The 18,068-nt window shown below is 48.5% G+C and overlaps 1 pseudogene across 1 annotated transcript in view; it reads left to right on the forward strand.

The window, feature by feature from the left end:
* Positions 1–2,248: 2,248 nt before the first annotated feature.
* Positions 2,249–18,068, forward strand: part of GGTA1 (glycoprotein alpha-galactosyltransferase 1 (inactive)) — a 59,901-nt pseudogene continuing 44,081 nt past the window's right edge. Inside the window, 1 exon segment of the transcript NR_132147.3 lies at positions 2,249–2,292. The product of NR_132147.3 is annotated as a glycoprotein alpha-galactosyltransferase 1 (inactive) (transcript).

The raw sequence follows: 18,068 nt of genomic DNA on the forward strand, positions 1-18,068 counted from the left end.
GTCAGCAGAATTGCTAGTTTGACTTTCAGAACCATATGACTCTCAAAAGGGGGGAAAAATCTAATAGGCCCACAAGGTCGACTTACATTACTTTTATTTTATTGGAACAGCTGTAAACCTAAAATTAAGCGTGAACTTCTCATGCTCATAGATCTAGAAACCAACCACAAAACCAAAACAAATCTTCAAAGTAAATACCACAAAACCAATTTTAAAAATTCAAAGTAACAACACTAAATCAAATGACTGGTTAAACTGCTGACGTTGGCTGTAATGGTAACAGAGTAAAGGCTTTGGGTGTTTTGTTTCCCGTGTCACGTCTTTGGATTTTGACCATGATGGGTCATCATTTGTGCCATTGTCATATTCACTATCATTGTTTTATTAAAAAAAAAAGGGGGGGAGAAGTTCATAATCCAGTTTGATGGGCCGAGCAATTTAAACAATGCATTCTCAAATGCAATAACGAAAAGTGGAAAATAATACACTTAGTATAACGTCACTCATTGTATATTTGCTGTGATGCTCACAACTAATGAACTATTGCAAGTGTGTTCACAAAAGACAATAATGGCCCAATTTATCCTCTAGCAAAGGGCCCATTGTGCTGGCTGTCCTGGAGTTCCTCATTCCTGAGCTGTTGTGTGGGGCTGATGACTCCATCCTCCCACCACTTTACTCCACTGAACCCAACCGGAAACTCCATTCCCCCAAATTCCCTGACATAACCTCGCCTATCAGGCTGCTGTCCCATTCTCATTAGTAAGAGACAATTAAAATTATACATGATTCCCATGCTCTGTACTATTTCATGATGTCAAATTACAGTTCCAATGTATTCAATTATTTAAAAAGCTAATTTCTTTTTTGTCATTGTTTGTTTGTTGTAGTTGTTGTTTTGAGACGGAGGCTCACTCTGTCCCCAGGTTGGAGTGCAGTGGCCCAGGCTGGAGTGCAGTGGTGCAATCTCAGCTCACTGCCACCTCCGCCTCCTGAGTTCAAGGGATTCTCAGTCTTTCAGAGTAGCTGGGATTACAGGTGCACGCCACCACACCCAGGGAATTTTTGTATATTTTGTAGAGACGGGGTTTCGCCACATTGCCCAATCTGGTCTGGAACTCCTGAGCTCAAGCAATCAGCCTACCTCGGCCTCCCAAAGTGCTGGGATTACAGGAGTGAGCCACCCTGCCCGGCCTAATTATTTAAGAAGCGAATTTCTTAGTCTAAGAAAATGACATTCAATGGCAAATGGCAAAATGAAGTTCTGACTTTTCCACCTGTAAAGTAGATTGATATGAGCAGTAGTGAGATGACCTTGTAGCTATCAGTATAAGACAAGAGAACTGAGGGCAGCCAGTTGTGGCCACAGCAACTCTCTCAGAGTGAATCGCTGCCACACTGGGCACAGAAGCGCACACTCTGATATCGAATGTTTTGGATTCCTTTCTACATAATTCTAGTAAACAGTTACTCCACAGCCTAGGGGCTGCCTTAGAGCCCCGTTTGAGACACTCCGGGCTCGAAGATCATGAAGTCAGTGCGCAAACGCGGGCAGACCCTGCACCAGGTGCCCAACGCCCAGCCCTCACTTCCCGAGCTCAGGACTACTGCAAGAGCGACTCCAGCCCCCGGCCTGCCGCTGTCTACATTCGCGCTCTTCCTTCCTCGGGAAACAAACCGTGGATCAGATCTCCCAGGCTCTGGGTTCCCCAGAGTTTGGCGGTGCGCCAGGGCACCGCGGCCCCTCCCTGCAGCACAGGGTGACAGACCCCACTCCATCCTCCAGCGCCCCGGGTTCCCGCTCCATCACTGACACCACCACCACCACCCCGTGCAGGCCCAAGAAGGCAAAAGAGGCCCAGTCACTCTCACCGGGGATTTTATTTTCTTTTTTTGCTGGTTTCAGGCTTTTTTCTGCCTGAGTGAAAATGAAACAAACACACCCGCGCCCCCGGCACACACACACACTCATTCATGCATTCACGCGGCGGCCTCCCAGCTGTCTGTGTCCAGGGCGGGGACTGGCTTGGCACCGACCGCTGCCGGCCGGGCACAGTGCGCCGCCCGCTGTCAGCGCTCGCCGGTCCCTCGCGCCCCTGCCCGCTGCGCTCTGCCCAGAGCGGACGCCCAGCCGGCCGGCCCACGGGCAGGAGTACGGGCGCACGCTCTGGCGGAGGCAGCGAGGTAGCTGATCCCAGCGCGGCGGGCCCCGCGGTGGCCGGGAGCTAGGCGCGGTCCTGCTCAGCCCGCTCGCTGCGCGCCGGTCCTGGGTGCCAGGGTTCTGCGGATCAGGTGGGTCCCGCAGGGCGCCGCCCAGGTCCCCGGAGGCCACGAGCAGGGCACGGAACGGAGGGCTCCACGCTTGGGCTAGGGTGGTGAGGGGAGTGGGGGCGGGCCGCTGCTCCGGCCCTGCCCAGTTTCTGCCCTGGCTGTGTCCCTGCTTTTGTTCTTGTCGCTACCTCGGTGCCAAATCGGACCCAGTTTCTGTCGCTCTGTCCCCATCCTGTGCCCGTCCCTCCCTCTGTCCCGCCTACCGAGACTGGAGCCTGAGGGGCTGCAGGCTGAGGTTCCCCCACGAGTCCGCGGGGTGGGGGTGGGGAAGAGAGGGGAGACGCAGGGGACACAGGATGCGACCAAGTAAGTCGCAGTGAGTGAGGGGTCTGTCCTTGCCTGTGGGACAAGACAGAGGAATGACTCTCGCCCAGGACAAGATAGGAAAGGGGCACCTCTGGGAAGGGGAATCTGGGAGTGGGGGGATAAAGTGAGGGTCGCAGGAACCCCAATGAGCAGGGGAATAGAGAGGGAGATGTCAGAGTTTCGGAGAGCCGAGGACTCATCCAGACCCCCAGCATGGGGAAAGTTTCCGACACTAACTTTGGCAGCCGGGGTGCCTGCTGCACTGGAGCGATGGGAGGAGGGAGGTTCCTCCATCTCTTCAAACCACCTCGCTCCTACTCCAAAGGGGCACCACCCCGCGTTTGTAAATGGCAGGAAAACAGCTAAACACAATGATTGCACAAACTCTCGAAGAGCATCCAAAAAATAGTAAAAAGAAGAAGAAGAAAAAAAAATGTCAGCGCGCAAAGAGCCAGAGAAACAGAGGGATTTGAGATTCCTCGATCTTCCAGCTGTGGCAGCCTGGAGGGAGAGGGAGGCGCCGCGGGTGTGAGGGCCCTCCTCACCACAGGTAGGAACCGAGACCCGAGGCAGCTGTTTTGAGGCTTTGCTCCTCGTTTGCACTCCTTCGGTCTCGCTGCCTCCTTCCTTTACCTGGAAACAGACGTGTCTCAGGAGGCAGGAGATGTAGGGTGGAGCCTGCATCCAGTAAGGAGCCACCTTCCCAGACAGAGCCTCAGTTTCCACGATTGTGAAATAAGGATGCTGGTGCAGACCTTCCTTCCAGTCTCTGAGTAAGGAAATGCAAAGTGCATGGTGAAGGAGGGCTCTGGGGGTGGGGGGTGTGGAGGACAGGGTTATTCTGCTGCATTTCTGTGCTTCTTTGACTACACCAGGCACTTTCTACTCTTTCGGAGTTAGTTCTGGGTGAATTTTGCCTCCTCTACCAGATAGGGGGCAGCATGCAGATCTAAGTTATATCATTTACATGTAACTGGTGTTCAATGACTGAATAAAGCAGAGCTGAACGAGTCCCTAAGGATTGCCCAGTCCAGGAGATTTCAACTCTGTCTTGTGAGGCCGGACATCCTGCCTCAAGGGCCACCGTGATGGGGGAGGGGAACCTAGAGGACAGGGCTCTGGCCCCTTCTCTATCTTATTTCAGACAGAACCAGTTCCGTACTTCCTTATCTCCTCTATGTATTGGGAAACTCCTGAGAACGTTTTTGATGTCAGATTGCCCAGATCCAATCACCAGGGGACCTCCTGAGACTGGGAACCTGCTCATTCAACACTGCGGGCCTCCTAGAACAGACCCACGTTGGGGTGGTGTAGGTGGTCCAGCCAGATAGCAACAATGTCATCCTCCTACACTGTTTGAGAAAGGTCTTGGGGCATGGAGTCCTGGCTTTGGCTGTAAAGTTCAGAAACTCAAATGGGCCACTCATCAGGCTCTGTCACATTTCCTGTTTGTGAGCCTGGACTTAAGTGGAGTTTTAGGTGAAGGGCAAGGGGCTTGGAAGCAGAGCCTTACTTACTGGAATTACAATTATCAGAGGGGAAGAGCCTAGAAGATTCCACCTAAACCTTTGTTTTGTGGGTGCGGAAACCAAGGCCTAGAGAATGAACGCCTATCCTAGTTCATGGCGTGTGCAGGAATCACAAATGGGTTTTTGGTGGTGGTGGTGTTGTTTTGAGATTATGTAATCTTAGAATGGGTGACCTAGCAGAAACCTAAGCTGTTGCCCAGTCCACTTCCCCACGTTCCATAGATGTGATCTGAGGAAGTGGGTGGATATGGGTGCTGAGGGGAGCGGACCATCCCCCCTTCCATGCTTCTTGAGCCTCTGTATCTTCATGTGTAAAATAAAGCCCAGGGCCCTGCTCTGCTGATCCCATACAGACATCCATAAAAGGTGTTTGTGTGTGCTAATCAGTGTTGGGGGCTAGCACTGAGCGGGAGTGGGCTGCTGGGCTCTCTCCCATTTCTCTCCAGAGCCCAGCCTGAGTCCCAGGTTTGGGAAACCTTGTCTCCACCCCTCTGCTTTCCTATACACCACCATCCACCACTCAGCACTGGCTACATTTTAGCAGTTCCCTCTACCCCATCAACTCACGAAGACATGTATTTCAAAGGAATATAATGCTAGACACTTTACACGTGACAACACTTAATCTTCACAACAACCTTACAAAATCCTGTTCGTTCACTGGTTAGGACGGGATACTGAAGTTCTGAAGCAGGCTGCCTGAGGACTCTGTCACATAGCCAGTGGGGTAGGGGACTCTGGGGGGATTGTCCCAGCTCCTCACGGTCTTCCTGGAGGCTCCATTCTGTCTGCCTGCCTTGTAGTCAGCACTGAGCAGAGGGCAGGGGAGCCAGGGAAGGTGGGCCCATGTGGCCTGGACCAAGGACACTCTGGCAGGCAGACCCGCTGGTTGCCCTTCAAACTCGTATTCTTTTAATATTTGTTCAGCATTTATCTGGGGTGGGAAAATGGATTTGCAATGAATAAAATCATGAGCCTCTTCTGGATTCCAAATTCCATTCTACACCGGACTATTTTCCGGAAGCAGAAGGAACAGAAATTCACAGCCAGAGTCACTTTCCCAGGGGCAGTAAGTTAATGTCCTGGAGAAACACTGGCTGTTCCTTGCTTTTCTGTAGCTCTGTTTCTCTTCAGTTTGTGTTTGAGCTTTTCCAAGCCAGACGGCTTTTGGGGAGGCTCATTAGAAGGTTTATTTTGGTTCCGGTTTTGTTTTAAATTGCCTTAAATATAGAAAAGAACAGCTAGTCTTAGAGAGAAGGACCACTCTGCATGTCATTTATTTTGACTGAGCAGCTTGGTGTGTACTTCAGTTGGCATCCTTGAACTTGGCTCCCTGTGTTATATAAGGAAGGTATCACTCACATTTATATAATATCAACAATGCATTTTTTTCAGTGTCAGAGAACCAGCAGATTTATTTACTTAAATAACTTTCTGTCTGATTACAAAAGTAATATGTTCTCATTGCAGAACATTTGAAAAATGTAGAGAGCGACGGGGCCTATAATCCCAGTACTTTGGGAGGCTGAAGCAGGTGGATCACCTGAGGTCAGGAGTTTGAGACCAGTCTGACCAAAATGGTAAAACCCCGTCTCTACTAAAAATACAAAAATTAGCTGGGCATGGTGGCGCATGCCTGTAATCCCAGCTACTTCAGACTGGGTGACAGAGTGAGACTCCGTCTCAAAAAAAAAAAAAAAGAAAAATGCAGAGAGGTAGAAGGGAAAAACAGACCACTCTCCCACAATCTCCTTGCCCGGCGTTCACTACTGTTGCCATGTGAATCTAGTTCTGGCCAGAATTTTTTTTTTTTTTTTGATTGTCGTAAAATATACATAACATGAACTTTACTATTTTAACCCTTTTTATAATTTTTTAATAGATTCAGTGGGTACGAATGCAGTTTTGTTACATGGATATACTGCATAGTGGTGAGGTCTGGACTTTTAGTGTGCGTATCACCCAAATAGTGAACATTGTACTCAATAGGTTTTTGGGGGTTTTTTTTGTTTTTTGTTTTTTTGTTTTTGAGATGGAGTCTCGTTCTGTCACCCAGGCTGGAGCGAAGTGGCGAGATCTCAACTCTCTGCAACCTCTGCCTCCCAGGTTCAAGCGATTCTCCTGCTTCAGCCTCTCAAGTAGCTGGGACTGTAGGCCCTCACCACCACACCCAGCTTAGTTTTGTTTTTTCAGTAGAGACGGGGTTTTACCATGTTGGTTAGGCTGGTCTCAAACTCCTGACTTCAAATAATCTGCCCGCCTCAGCCTCCCAAAGTGCTGGAATTACAGGCATGAGCCTCTGCGCCTGGCCTCAATAGGTAATTTTTTAACCCTCATCTTCCTCCAAACTCCACCCACCTATTGGAGTCTCCAGTGTCTATTTTTGTATGTCCATGTGTATCCATTGTTTAGCTCCCACTTATAAGAGAATATGTGGTATTTGATTTTCTGTTTTTGAGTTATTTCACTGAGGATAATGGCCTCCAGCTCTATCCATGTGGCTGCAAAAGACATGATTTCACTCTTTTTTATGGCTGCATAGTATTCCATGGTGTGCGTGTGTGTGTGTGTGTGTGTGTGTGTGTGTGTGTGTCTCATTTTCTGTATCCAGTTATCCACTGATGGGCATTTAAGTTGATTCTATTACTTTGCCATTGTGAATAGCACTGTGATAAACATGAGTGCTGGTGTCTTTTGTTGTTGTAGTTGCTGTTGTTTTTGTTGTTGAGACAGAGTCTCACTCTGTCACCCAGGCTGGAGTGTGATGGCACTATCTCGGCTCACTGCAACCTCCATCTCCCGGGTTTAAGGAATTCTCCTACCTCAGCCTCCCAAGTAGCTGGCATTACAGGCACATACCACCACACCCGGCTAATTTTTTTATATTTTTAGTAGAAACAGGGTTTCGCCATGTTGGCCAGGCTGGTCTCGAACTCCTGACAGAGAGATCCACCTGCCTCGGCCTCTCATAGTGGTGGGATTACAGGCGTGAGTCACCGCACCCGGACTCCATGCTGTTTTTCATAGAGGTTATACTAATTTACGTTCCCATCAACAGTGTATAAGGATTCTCTTTTTCTCCACATCCTTGCCAATATCTGTTGTTTTTTGACTTTTTAGTAATGGCCATTCTGAGTGGTATAAGATGGTATCTAATTGTGGCATTTTAACCCTTCCGAGGTGTACAGTATGGCAGCATTCAGTACATTCATAACATTGCACAACCATCATCACTATCCATCTCCAGAACTTTTCCATAATTCCAAACAACAGCCCTGTGCCAATTAAACAGTAACATCCCATTCCTCCCTTCCCCCAGCCCCTCGTAGCCACTATGCTACTTTCAGTCTCTATGAAGTTGATTATTCTAGATACCTCATGTAAGTGGAATCATACAATATTTGTCTTTTGGAGTCTGGTTTATTTCACTTAGCATAATGTCTTCAAGGTTCAGAATTTCCTTCCTTTTTAATGCTGAGAAACAGTCTGTTGTATGTATGTCCCACACTTTGTTTATTCATTCATCTGTTGAACATTTGAGTTTTTTCTATCTTGTTGGTTATTGTGAATAACGCTGCTTGAACATGAGCATAAAAGTACCATGTGACTCTATTGCCCAGGCTGGAATGTAATGGTGTAATCTCAGCTCACTGCAACCTCTGCCTCCTGGGCTCAAGCAATCTTCCCACCTCAGCCTCCCAAGTAGCTGGAACTGCAGGTGTATACCACCACACCTGGTTAGTTTTGTATTTTTTGTAGAGACAGGGTTTTACCATGTTGCCTAGCCTGCTCTTGAACTCCTGGGCTGAAGCCATCTGCCTGCGTTGGCCTCCCAGAGTGCTGGGATTACAGGCGTGAGCCCCTGCACCCAGCCAGCCCTTCCTCTTTGATGCCTGTCTGCACAGCCCCATTCAGGATGGCTTACTCCTTCCTCTGTGACCCCAGAACATGGAACTCATAACTCTACTCACATTTATTAATATTTCTTTCAGTTCCATGTAACAAACAGCTCATTATTTCCAGGTCCTTCTCTCCCAGTAGAATGTAATGTAAGCATCTCAGGGAGAGATAAAGGGTTTGTAGAATCCCTGCATTCCCCACAATGCCACATGCGCAGTAGGGGCTTTGCATTTGTTTATTGGCTAGAAGTGGATCTAGTACAACCCTCACACTGGGAGGATAAAACCTGGGGCCCAAACAGGAGCAGCAACTTGTGGAAAATCATACAGCCCATCAGGTGCCTGAGGGTCCTGACCTCAGGCCTCGGCACTGCCCATCTGGAAAGCCTGGTCTGGCTAAGGGACACTGTTCCCAGACACCTTATCCAGAGTCCTACAGTAGTGGGTTCTCAGCCCAGGGGTTTGCTGAAATCCACAGAGTTCTGGTTTGTGATGTGGTGTACCTGTTTGGATGCCTGTAATTTACTTTATAAAACTTCAGTTTATACAGTATGGAATGTCTTGTGAGTGCTCCCTTGGTCAAGCCAGTGCCCAGTGCCCAGGTGCTAAGAAAGCAAGTCTGGGGTGGGGGGTCACCCAATCTACCCTCAGTGATTCCTAGTCTGGTGCTGGGGGTTAACTAGCATTACACCCAGAGGCAGCCACTACTAGCCATCCTGTTACCTATTTTTTGATCAACAACTGACACTTTTCCAGTTAACACACTGGATGCTAAAAATTGATTTTATGTTGGGGAAACAAGGGACTTGTTAATTATTATGATGAATGTTACAGATGGCCTAACACTGCTGTAGTTATAATCTGTGGATGGGTTAAAGTAGCTCTTAGTTGCTCTCCACCTGTGCACAAAGATGGCAGAATAATCTTTTACCCTACACCAGCCAGGAGCCCTGGATTCTATGGGACAGATGGAGACAGAATCCTGCCTCTGCAATCCAGGCACCTGCCTCTGCAGAGGTTCTCCACCTTTCTTTTTCTTTTGAGTTTCTGATGAGCCTCTCCAAAGGAAGCAATCAGATATGCATTTGTCTCAGTGAGCAGGGGGTGACTTTGAATGGAATGGGAGGTAGCTTTGCCGCAGTTTCCAGCTTGACTTTTCCCTTTAGCTTAGTGATTATGGGCCCCAAGATGTATTTTCCTTTCACAGAACTATATAGTCATCAAAGTATTAATATTAGGGATTGAATCTCACCTTGGCCCAACTGAGCTATTCACATAAAAAGGGGATGATTCCAGTACCTGCTTCATGAGCATTGATGGATTAATGAGCATAAGGTGCTAAGAACCTGGTTGTACGCCCTCACTACATAGTGCAACAATTGCTGCTGCTGCTGCTACTACTATTATAATCATCGTTATTATTATATTATTTTATAAGATACAAATCCTTGCTATTAAGATGTTTACAGTCTGGAACAGGAGAAAAGACGTATATAAATGATAGTCATTAAAGGCGGAAGTAAAGGGTGCAGATGACGAGCCCAATAAAGGGCCAAGGAAAGTTTAGAAAGTGAAGTTGCTTCTGGCTGAGTGTAGAGTGTAGTAGAGTGTAACGGTTAAGCTTTTGTGCCAGCCACGCGTGGATTAGTTCTGGCTTTGGCCCTTTGCCATCTGAGCTTGGGCAAGAGATGTCACCTTTCTGAGCCTTGGTTTCCTTCTCTGTAAAATGGGGATAATTGTAGAATCCACTTCACAGGGAGCTCCACTCCCCTCCGTCCCGTGGCCAGCCAGTCAAAACATATACTCATTGTTGCTTTTTTTTTTGGAGACAGGGTCTCACTCTGTCACCCAGGCTGGAGTGCAATGGCACAATCATGGCTCACTGCAGCCTCAGCCTCCTGGGCTCAAGTGATCTTCCCACCCCAGCCTTCCGAGTAGTTGGGACCACAGGCATGAGCCACCATACTTGACTATTTTTTTTTAAATTTATTTTTAGTAGTGACAGGGTCTTACTATGTTGCTCGGCTGGTCTCGAACTCTAGTATTCCAGCCATCCTCCTGCCTTGGCCTCCAAAATGGATCACAGGCCTGAGCCGCTGCGCCAGGCCCATTCATTTCTGACTTGACCAGTCAGTCCCTAACTGCGATGACTCTAGCGGGTTACTGTCCCTGCCACTGTCCCCTGGGCTGGTGAATGAGACTGCGGGTCTGGCCCTTTGCAGCCCCAGTAGGGCTGTAGTGCTGCTCGGCACCCTATGTACTTCTTGTCAGTGTCCCCTCCCAGTGCTCACGGCTTCTGCTCCTCAACTGGGTGTCCCTTAAGCTGTCCTATTTGGACCAAATGATTTATCTTCTTCCTATTTCATAGGAAAGGGAGGCCGGAGAGAACACTCTGAACTTTCTTACAACTCCTTTCCAGTTCAGCTGAATGTTCACCTATCTTTGGGACTTAAGGAGGAGAAAATCTCCATAGTACCTTGGAGAAATGTTTTGCATCCACTTCACTTTCCTTAATTCATGCAGGACTGTCATTAAAGAGGAGGTACAGGTTTTATAGCGAAGGGGGTAGACTAATACCCAGACACTCTCCTACTCTCTGTGAGGCCAGCAGTGCAGCTGTCAGGGTGGGTGTGTGTTATGCTGCAGTGACAAGAAACCCCTAATCTTATGGGCCAAAACCAAAAAGGTTTGCTGCTGCTTCTTTTTTTTTTTTTTTTTTTTTGAGATGGAGTCTGGCTCTGTTGCCCAGGCTAGAGTGTGGCCGTGGGATTTTGGTTCACTGCAACCTCTGCCTCCTGGGTTCAAGCAATTCTCCTGCCTCAGTGTCCCTAGTAGCCGGGATTACAGGTGCATAATACCAAGCCTGGCTAATTTTTGTATTTTTAGTTGAGATGGGGTTTCACCATGTTGTCCAGGCTAGTCTCAAACTCCTGACCTCAGATGATCCGCCCACCTCAGCCTTTGAAAGTGCTGGGATTACAGGCGTGAGCCACCGTGTCCGGTCTTCTTCTTCTTCCTTCTTCTTTCTTCCTTCTCCTTCTCCTCCTCCCCCTCTTCCTCCTCCTCCTCCTCCTTCTCTCCTTCTCCTCCTTCTCCTCCTTCTCCTTCTTTCTTCTGTTTAAGTTTTATTTTTAGACAGGGTCTCCTTCTATCACCCAGGCTGGAGTGCAGTGGTGTAGCAATGCTGTTTGCAGCCTCGAACTCCTGGGCTCAAGTGATCTTCCCACCTCAGCCTCCTAAGTAGCTGGGATTACATGCATGCCCCACCTCACTGACTAATTTAAATTTAACTTAATTTATATTAAAATTAAAAAAAAATTTTTTGGTAGAGCTGGAGTCTCATTATGTTGCCCAAGCTGGTCTCAAACTCCTAGACTCAAGTGATCCTTCCACCTTGGTCTCCCAAAGTGTTGGGATTACAGGCATGAGCCACTGCACTAAGCACAAAGGTTCACTTTTTTTGAGACAGAGTCTCACTCTGGTGCCAGGTTGGAGTGCAGTGGCGCGATCTCTACTCACTGCAACTTCCGACTCCCTGATTCAAGCGATTCTCCTGCCTCAGCCTCCTGAGTAGCTGGGATTATAGGCATGCGCCACGACACCCAGCTAATTTTTGTATTTTTAGTAGAGATGGGGTTTCACCATGTTGGCCAGGACTGTCTTGAACTCCTGACCTCATGATCCGCCTGCCTCAGCCTCCCAAAGTGCTGTGATTACAGGTGTGAGCCATCGCACCTGGCCAAAAATGTTCACTTCTTTTTTTTTTTTTTTTTTTTTTTTTTTTGAGACGGAGTCTTGCTTTGTGGCCCAGGCTGGAGTGCAGTGGCCGGATCTCAGCTCACTGCAAGCTCCGCCTCCTGGGTTTATGCCATTCTCCTGCCTCAGCCTCCCGAGTAGCTGGGACTACAGGCGCCCACCACCTCGCCCGGCTAGTTTTTTGTATTTTTTAGTAGAGACGGGGTTTCACCATGTTAGCCAGGATGGTCTCCATCTCCTCACCTCGTAATCTGCCCGTCTCGGCCTCCCAAAGTGCTGGGATTACAGGCCTGAGCCACCGCGCCCGGCCAAATGTTCACTTCTTACTCCAATTAATATAAGCATCTTGAGTCAGCTGGGGGCAGTCACCTTCTTGAATATACTCCATGGCTCAGAGAAAGAGGGCCCTAGAAGGCCTTACATTAGCAATTAAATGCTCCTTCCCATAAGATGGGCCCATTCCCATCTTATTGGCCAGACTAGTGACATGGCCCTACTGACAAACACAAGGGGGCCTGGAAATGAAATCTCACCCTGCCGGTGGACAGCAGGAAAGTACCCCAGGTTGAATTTGGGGTACTTTTTTGCCCAACTTGCTAACAGCAGTTCAGCAAGTGGAGGCACCCTGCCTAGGCCCCACAGATAGAGCAGCCTGAGGGCTTTTCATTGTGAATAATAGAAAGTCACACCCAGAGAAGAAAAACCTCAAAGCCACTTCTCAACTTGAAGTGCTAAGCAGAGACACAAAAAGACACACATTGCTGCCAACATGCATGAAGAAGGAAGTAAACCACTGAAGAGGGCAGATGCTACTTACCAAGAACTCCTAGGCTAATTAAGGTGCTAAGCACACTGGAAGGGCAGAGGCCAGGGGTGGAATCGGGGCTTTCAAACTGCATTCTGCAGAACAAGCCCATGTCGCCTGTAATGCTTCATGAGTGGAGCTCATTTTCAGAGCTTTTGCCCACTTTCTGAACTGTTTTATGTTTATGCTTGAGTGAGGGATGTTCTTTCTGAATTTAGTGCCTGCTGTATCCTGGGTCCACCTGTGATGCTCGTCACATCCCACTGGCGTTTCTGTGCCCACATCCGAAAGCCCACCGCGGCATCTCAGAACCATTCAAGAGGCCGGGTGCAGTGGCTCACACCTGTAATCTTAGCACTTTGAGAAGCTGAGGCAGGTGGATTGCCTGAGCTCAGGAGCTCGAGACCAGCCTGGCCAACATGGCGAAACCTCGTCTCTACTAAAAATACAAAAATTAGCCAGTCGTGTGCCACCATGGGAGGCTGAGGCAGGAGAATTGCTTGAAGCTGGAAGGTGGAGGTTGCAGTGAGCTGAGATCATGCCATTGCACTCCAGACTGCGCAACAAGAGTGAAACTCCATCTCAAAAAACAAACAAACAAACAAACAAACAAATAAATAAATAAATTAGCTGGGTGTGGTGGCACGTTCCTGTAATCCCAGCTACTCAGGAGGCCAGGAGGCTGAGGCACGGAATCGCTTGGAGCCGGGAGGTGGAGGTTTCAGTGAGTCAAGATCGTGCCACTGCACTACAGCCTAGACAACAGAGCAAGACTCTATCTCAAAAAAAAGAAAAGAAAAAGAAAAAGAACCATTCAAGAGCAGCAGGGGAGGTAAGGACAGTGATGTGGCCATCTCTGGCAGAGGTTTCTGGGGTTGTCTCCAGCACAGATAAGGAAACTCAGGAAGAAGACAGTTGACAACACCCTATAGCCTGCACTCTTCAATTTCCTGAGCTGTGGTTAAGAGGCCCCTTGTCCCAGGGAACTGTTGGACACCTTGCTACAACTCCCTATTTCTCACTTTGTTGCCAAGTGGCCCTGAGTCAGTCATTTTTCCTCCTCTGTGTCTCAGTTGTCTCATATGTAAATTGATGCAGTTCAGAAGACCAGAGGCATACTTGAGAGGAGAGTGACAGGCTGGTGAGGGTATTCCTATAGCCAACAGCAAGGTGACATGTGAGACAGCTCACTCAGCCCTCCAAAAGTCTGTGGAGCTCAGAGTAAGGGGATGACTCAATGTGGAGAGGGGCTTTTGTCATTGCTGTCACAGGGCACTCACCTCAGTTGAATAATGCATTTGGGGCCAGGTGCACTGGCTCATGCCTGTAATCCCAGAACTTTGGGAGGCTGAAGGGGGCAGATGACTTGAGGTCAAGAGTTCGAGACCAGTATAGTCAACATGGTGAAACCCTATCTCTACTAAAAATACAAAAAGTAGCCAGTGTGGTGGTGTGCACCTGTAATCCCAGCTACCTGGGAGGCTGAGGCAGGAGAATAGCTTGAACCCAGGAGGTGGAGGTTGCAGTGAGCTGAGATCATACTCCAGCCTGGGTGACTGAGCGAGACTCTGTCTCAAAAAAAAAAAAAAAGAATAATGCCTTTGGTAGTAAAATGATTGTATATCCTGGGCTCAGCTTCCCACTGGACAGTGAGCTACACGAGAGAGGTATCTAAATATTTAAAACGATATTTGCTTATCATTGTCAAACCAACAGCCTGAACAGTGCCTGGCACATGGTAGAAGCTAATATTGGTGCTAAATATATTTGTATCTAATGAATGAATAAACAAATGGACACGCAACTCCTTCTAACTTTGACTGAATCTGTGACTTGCAGGCTTCTATTTCTTTTTTTTTTTTTTAGACAGTCTTGCTCTGTCACCCAGGCTAGAGTGCAATGGCACGATCTTAGCTCACTGCAACCTCCACCTCCTGGGTTCAAGTGATTCTCCTGCCTCGGCCTCCCGAGTAGCTGGGATTACAGGCACCTGCCACCACGCCTGGATAATTTTTTGTATTTTTAATAGAGACGGAGTTTCACTATGTTGGCCAGGCTGGTCTCGAACTCCTGACCTCAGGTGATCCACCCACCTCGGCCTCCCAAAGTACTGGGATTACAGGCGTGAGCCACCGCGCGTGGCCGACTTGCAGACTTCTTATGAGGCGTGAGGAGGTCAGAGAGAGTCCTTGGGCTTCACCCAAACCCAGCTTCCAGTCCCAGCTGAGTCACCTTGGGCAAGTCACCAAAATCCTTGGTGTCAGTCTCCTCTCCACACAGTGGGGAGAGCAGCACAACCGCATCTCACAGGCCGTGGTGGAGGCTCCAGAAGGATGGAGGATTCAGAGATATTCTGGCAACTGCCAAGCCCCATGCAAAGGAAGGGTTAATTGTTTTCAGGACCCAGGAATGAGGTGGACTCTTTGGGTACACAAAGAAGGTGGCATCAGAGCTGGTGAGGTGGAGAGTTCTGGAATAGTTGTTATTAGGAATGGCATAGCTACCATTTATTGGACACTTGCTATAACACCAGGCCCTATGCCAAACACTTGGTGTGCACCGTCGGCTTCACACTGGTCCAAGAGAAAGGCATCACTATTCCCATTTTACAGATGAGAGAAACCAAGTCTCAGAAGGCTCAGGTGACTTGCTTAATTAAGGTCACACGTTTATTTAGTCAGTGCCCAGGCCTGTCACTCCAATGCAGGTTCTAGATCCTGCCCCATGCAGAGGTGGAAAAAATGCTTGTTTCTTAGGCATCAGTAATAATACAAGTTCCCCTTTCCCAAGTACCTACTAGGTACCAGGAACTATAGATGTTATGGTTGATCCTTTTGACTACTCAAGAAGTACCAGATTATTATATCTTTTTTTTTTTTTTTTTTTTGAGATGGAGTCTCACTTTGTCACCCAGGCTGGAGTACAGTGGTGTGCTCTCGGCTCACTGTAACCTCTGCCTACTGGGTTCAAGCGAGTCTCCTGCCTCAGCCTGCAGATTAGCTGGGATTACAGGCGTGTGCCACCATACCCAGCTAATTTTTTATATTTTCAGAAGAGACGAGGTTTCACCATGTTGGCCAGGCTGGTCTCGAACTCCTAATCTCCACCCACCTTGGCCTCTCAAAGTGCTGGGATTACAGGAGTTAGCCACCGGGCCCAGCCTATTACATCTATTTTATAGATGAGTAAACTGAGGCTCAGAGAGGGTGAAGTGATTTAACCTAGTGTCACACAGCAAGAAATTAGGTTGGAGAGTTGGGACTTGAATCCAGGGCTGTCTCATTCCAAGAATAAGTAAAGAAAAAGCCATTTCCACAGTGCCTGAATTAAGAGGGTATTTTGTTTATTTGTTTTAACTTCCTGCTAGAGTTTCTGATATCTCATCTTTAGAAATTAGTTCTTGGAAGGCCTTTTATGTTCAAGTCAGTTTATTACAAGAGACCCAGGAAAATCTAATGGAGGAAAAAAAAAAAAAGACAAAACCACCACATAGTTTTCCAGTAAATTCTCAGACTTTGAATACCCCCAGCCATGCAACAGCTTGCTTTGAGTTTATCACTCTTTCTGAGCAATGAATCAGGCAGAAAGCCAATTGAGAGAGGTTGCAACCTGGACAAGCAAGAGATGAGCAAGAAACCCTCACAGAGCTGCTTAGGGGTGGGTGGGAGCCGCAGGACGGATCCTGCAGGGGAGGTTAGCAGGGCTGAGCTCCCAGCCACAGGGACCATGGTGAAGTAAGGGCAGGAGGGCTTAAGTAGGAACCGGGCTGACGCCATCTCTGAGCAGTCACAGGGACTTTGGGTTCTGGAGACGGGTAACCTAAAGGAAAAGGAGAATAAAAATAAGGGGTCCTAGAAGGCCCCAGCTGGGAAGGTTCTTCAAGAGGATTTCATTGAACTCGATTTCATTGACCATTTTTATGTAGGGTGACCCTTTCCTCCAGATGAGCACACTTTTGAGAGTAAAGGGGGCAGCTACAAGAATTCACCTGTTAACTGATCCACAGCAGGGGTAAACTACAGAACTGTCCTAGGGAAAGCAGTTCATAGGGTCACCCTGATTTCACAGGAGTTTCCCTGAGGCCCACTTTCCAGGTAGAGTTGGAGAAGAAACTATGGCCACCAGAGGTGGAAGAGAAAAAGTACAAAAAGCAAAAATAGGAGAATGGTGAAAAAACCACAAGAGATGGGATCCAGAGGCAGGGAGGTGTGGTGACTTCCTTCAGTGGCATCTACGGAGGGCCGCCTTGTACCGAGCCAGCCTGGGTGCCCGTCGGCAGGCACTGAGGGATGCAGATGCATCTGTCATCTGTGAGCACATGTGTCCCTGGCACCAGACTGGACTGGCAAGGCACGGGAGTGAGCCTGACTCATTTCTGTAGCTGTCCCATTCCCAGGCACAGGCCTAGGTAATGAGTGAATGCCCTCCAGATGTTCATTGATGGAGTCAACGCCGGCGAGCAGCTTTCCCAAAGTGTTACAAGGATGATGCTTTGCCTGTAGAGGAGACAGTCAGGGAGCCCTATTTCCAAAGAGCTGTGATATTCAATGGGAAAGGCGATGTGAATACAGACAGAGCTTATTGACTCTCTGATATTGTCTGTGTTACTGAAGCTCTAAGCCTTGATTTCCCCATCTGGGAAGTGGGGAGGGTGTTCATTGACTGCAGAAAGGATTAAATTAGACCTTGTATAGAGATTTGTGGTAAACTTTATTATTATTGATAATGTTCTGGGAGGCTGAGCTCAGTTCCACACTGAAAAGATGTGTTTTACAATCTCAATGGTCCAGAGATGAAACAGGCTGCCTGGGAAGGTGGTGAGTTCCCTGTCACTAGACGGCTCCAAGCAGAGGCTGTCTGGCATGGATACTGTAAATGGGGTGAGCACCTTTGGGAGGGAGGCTGGGCTAGCTAGACACTGGGAGAATTGACGGTTCCCACTGGTGCAACAGACTGAAGGACTTGGACCCGCATGAATGGCAGTGACTTTATTTATTCCTTCGGTCACCTGGAAGATGGTGCCGGTGCCCAGCCAGGAGAAGCATACGGGAACAACAAGGCTGAGACTGAGAGTTGGCCCCTTGAGAGATGGTATCTGCCTCTGGGAGGGAGAATAGGAAACAGGCAGAGGCCACTTCTTCCCATGCAAAATGCCCCTTTGCTGCTGCTGGGGCCTCCCAGTTTGACAGAGGGAGGGAGAAGCCTTCTTTAGAACGCAGCAGTTCTGATGGTGGCCAGATAAAGCAGAGGATTAGGCACACCTGCTGGTGTCTGCCTCCCCAGCGCAGCATGTGTCTCCTCCACCCAAAGACCCAGAGGCTGTGGACCTGCCCTCCCGATGGTCTCTGGAGCTGTATCACGTGCCCGCAGCTCTGAAAGCACCAACCACACCAATGCAAGGGATCTTCACCTGGAATCCAACTAGGCATCAGGGGTGCCATG

The sequence above is a fragment of the Macaca mulatta genome, chromosome 15, assembly GCF_049350105.2.
Source record: "Macaca mulatta isolate MMU2019108-1 chromosome 15, T2T-MMU8v2.0, whole genome shotgun sequence".
Taxonomy (NCBI): Eukaryota; Metazoa; Chordata; class Mammalia; order Primates; family Cercopithecidae; genus Macaca; species Macaca mulatta.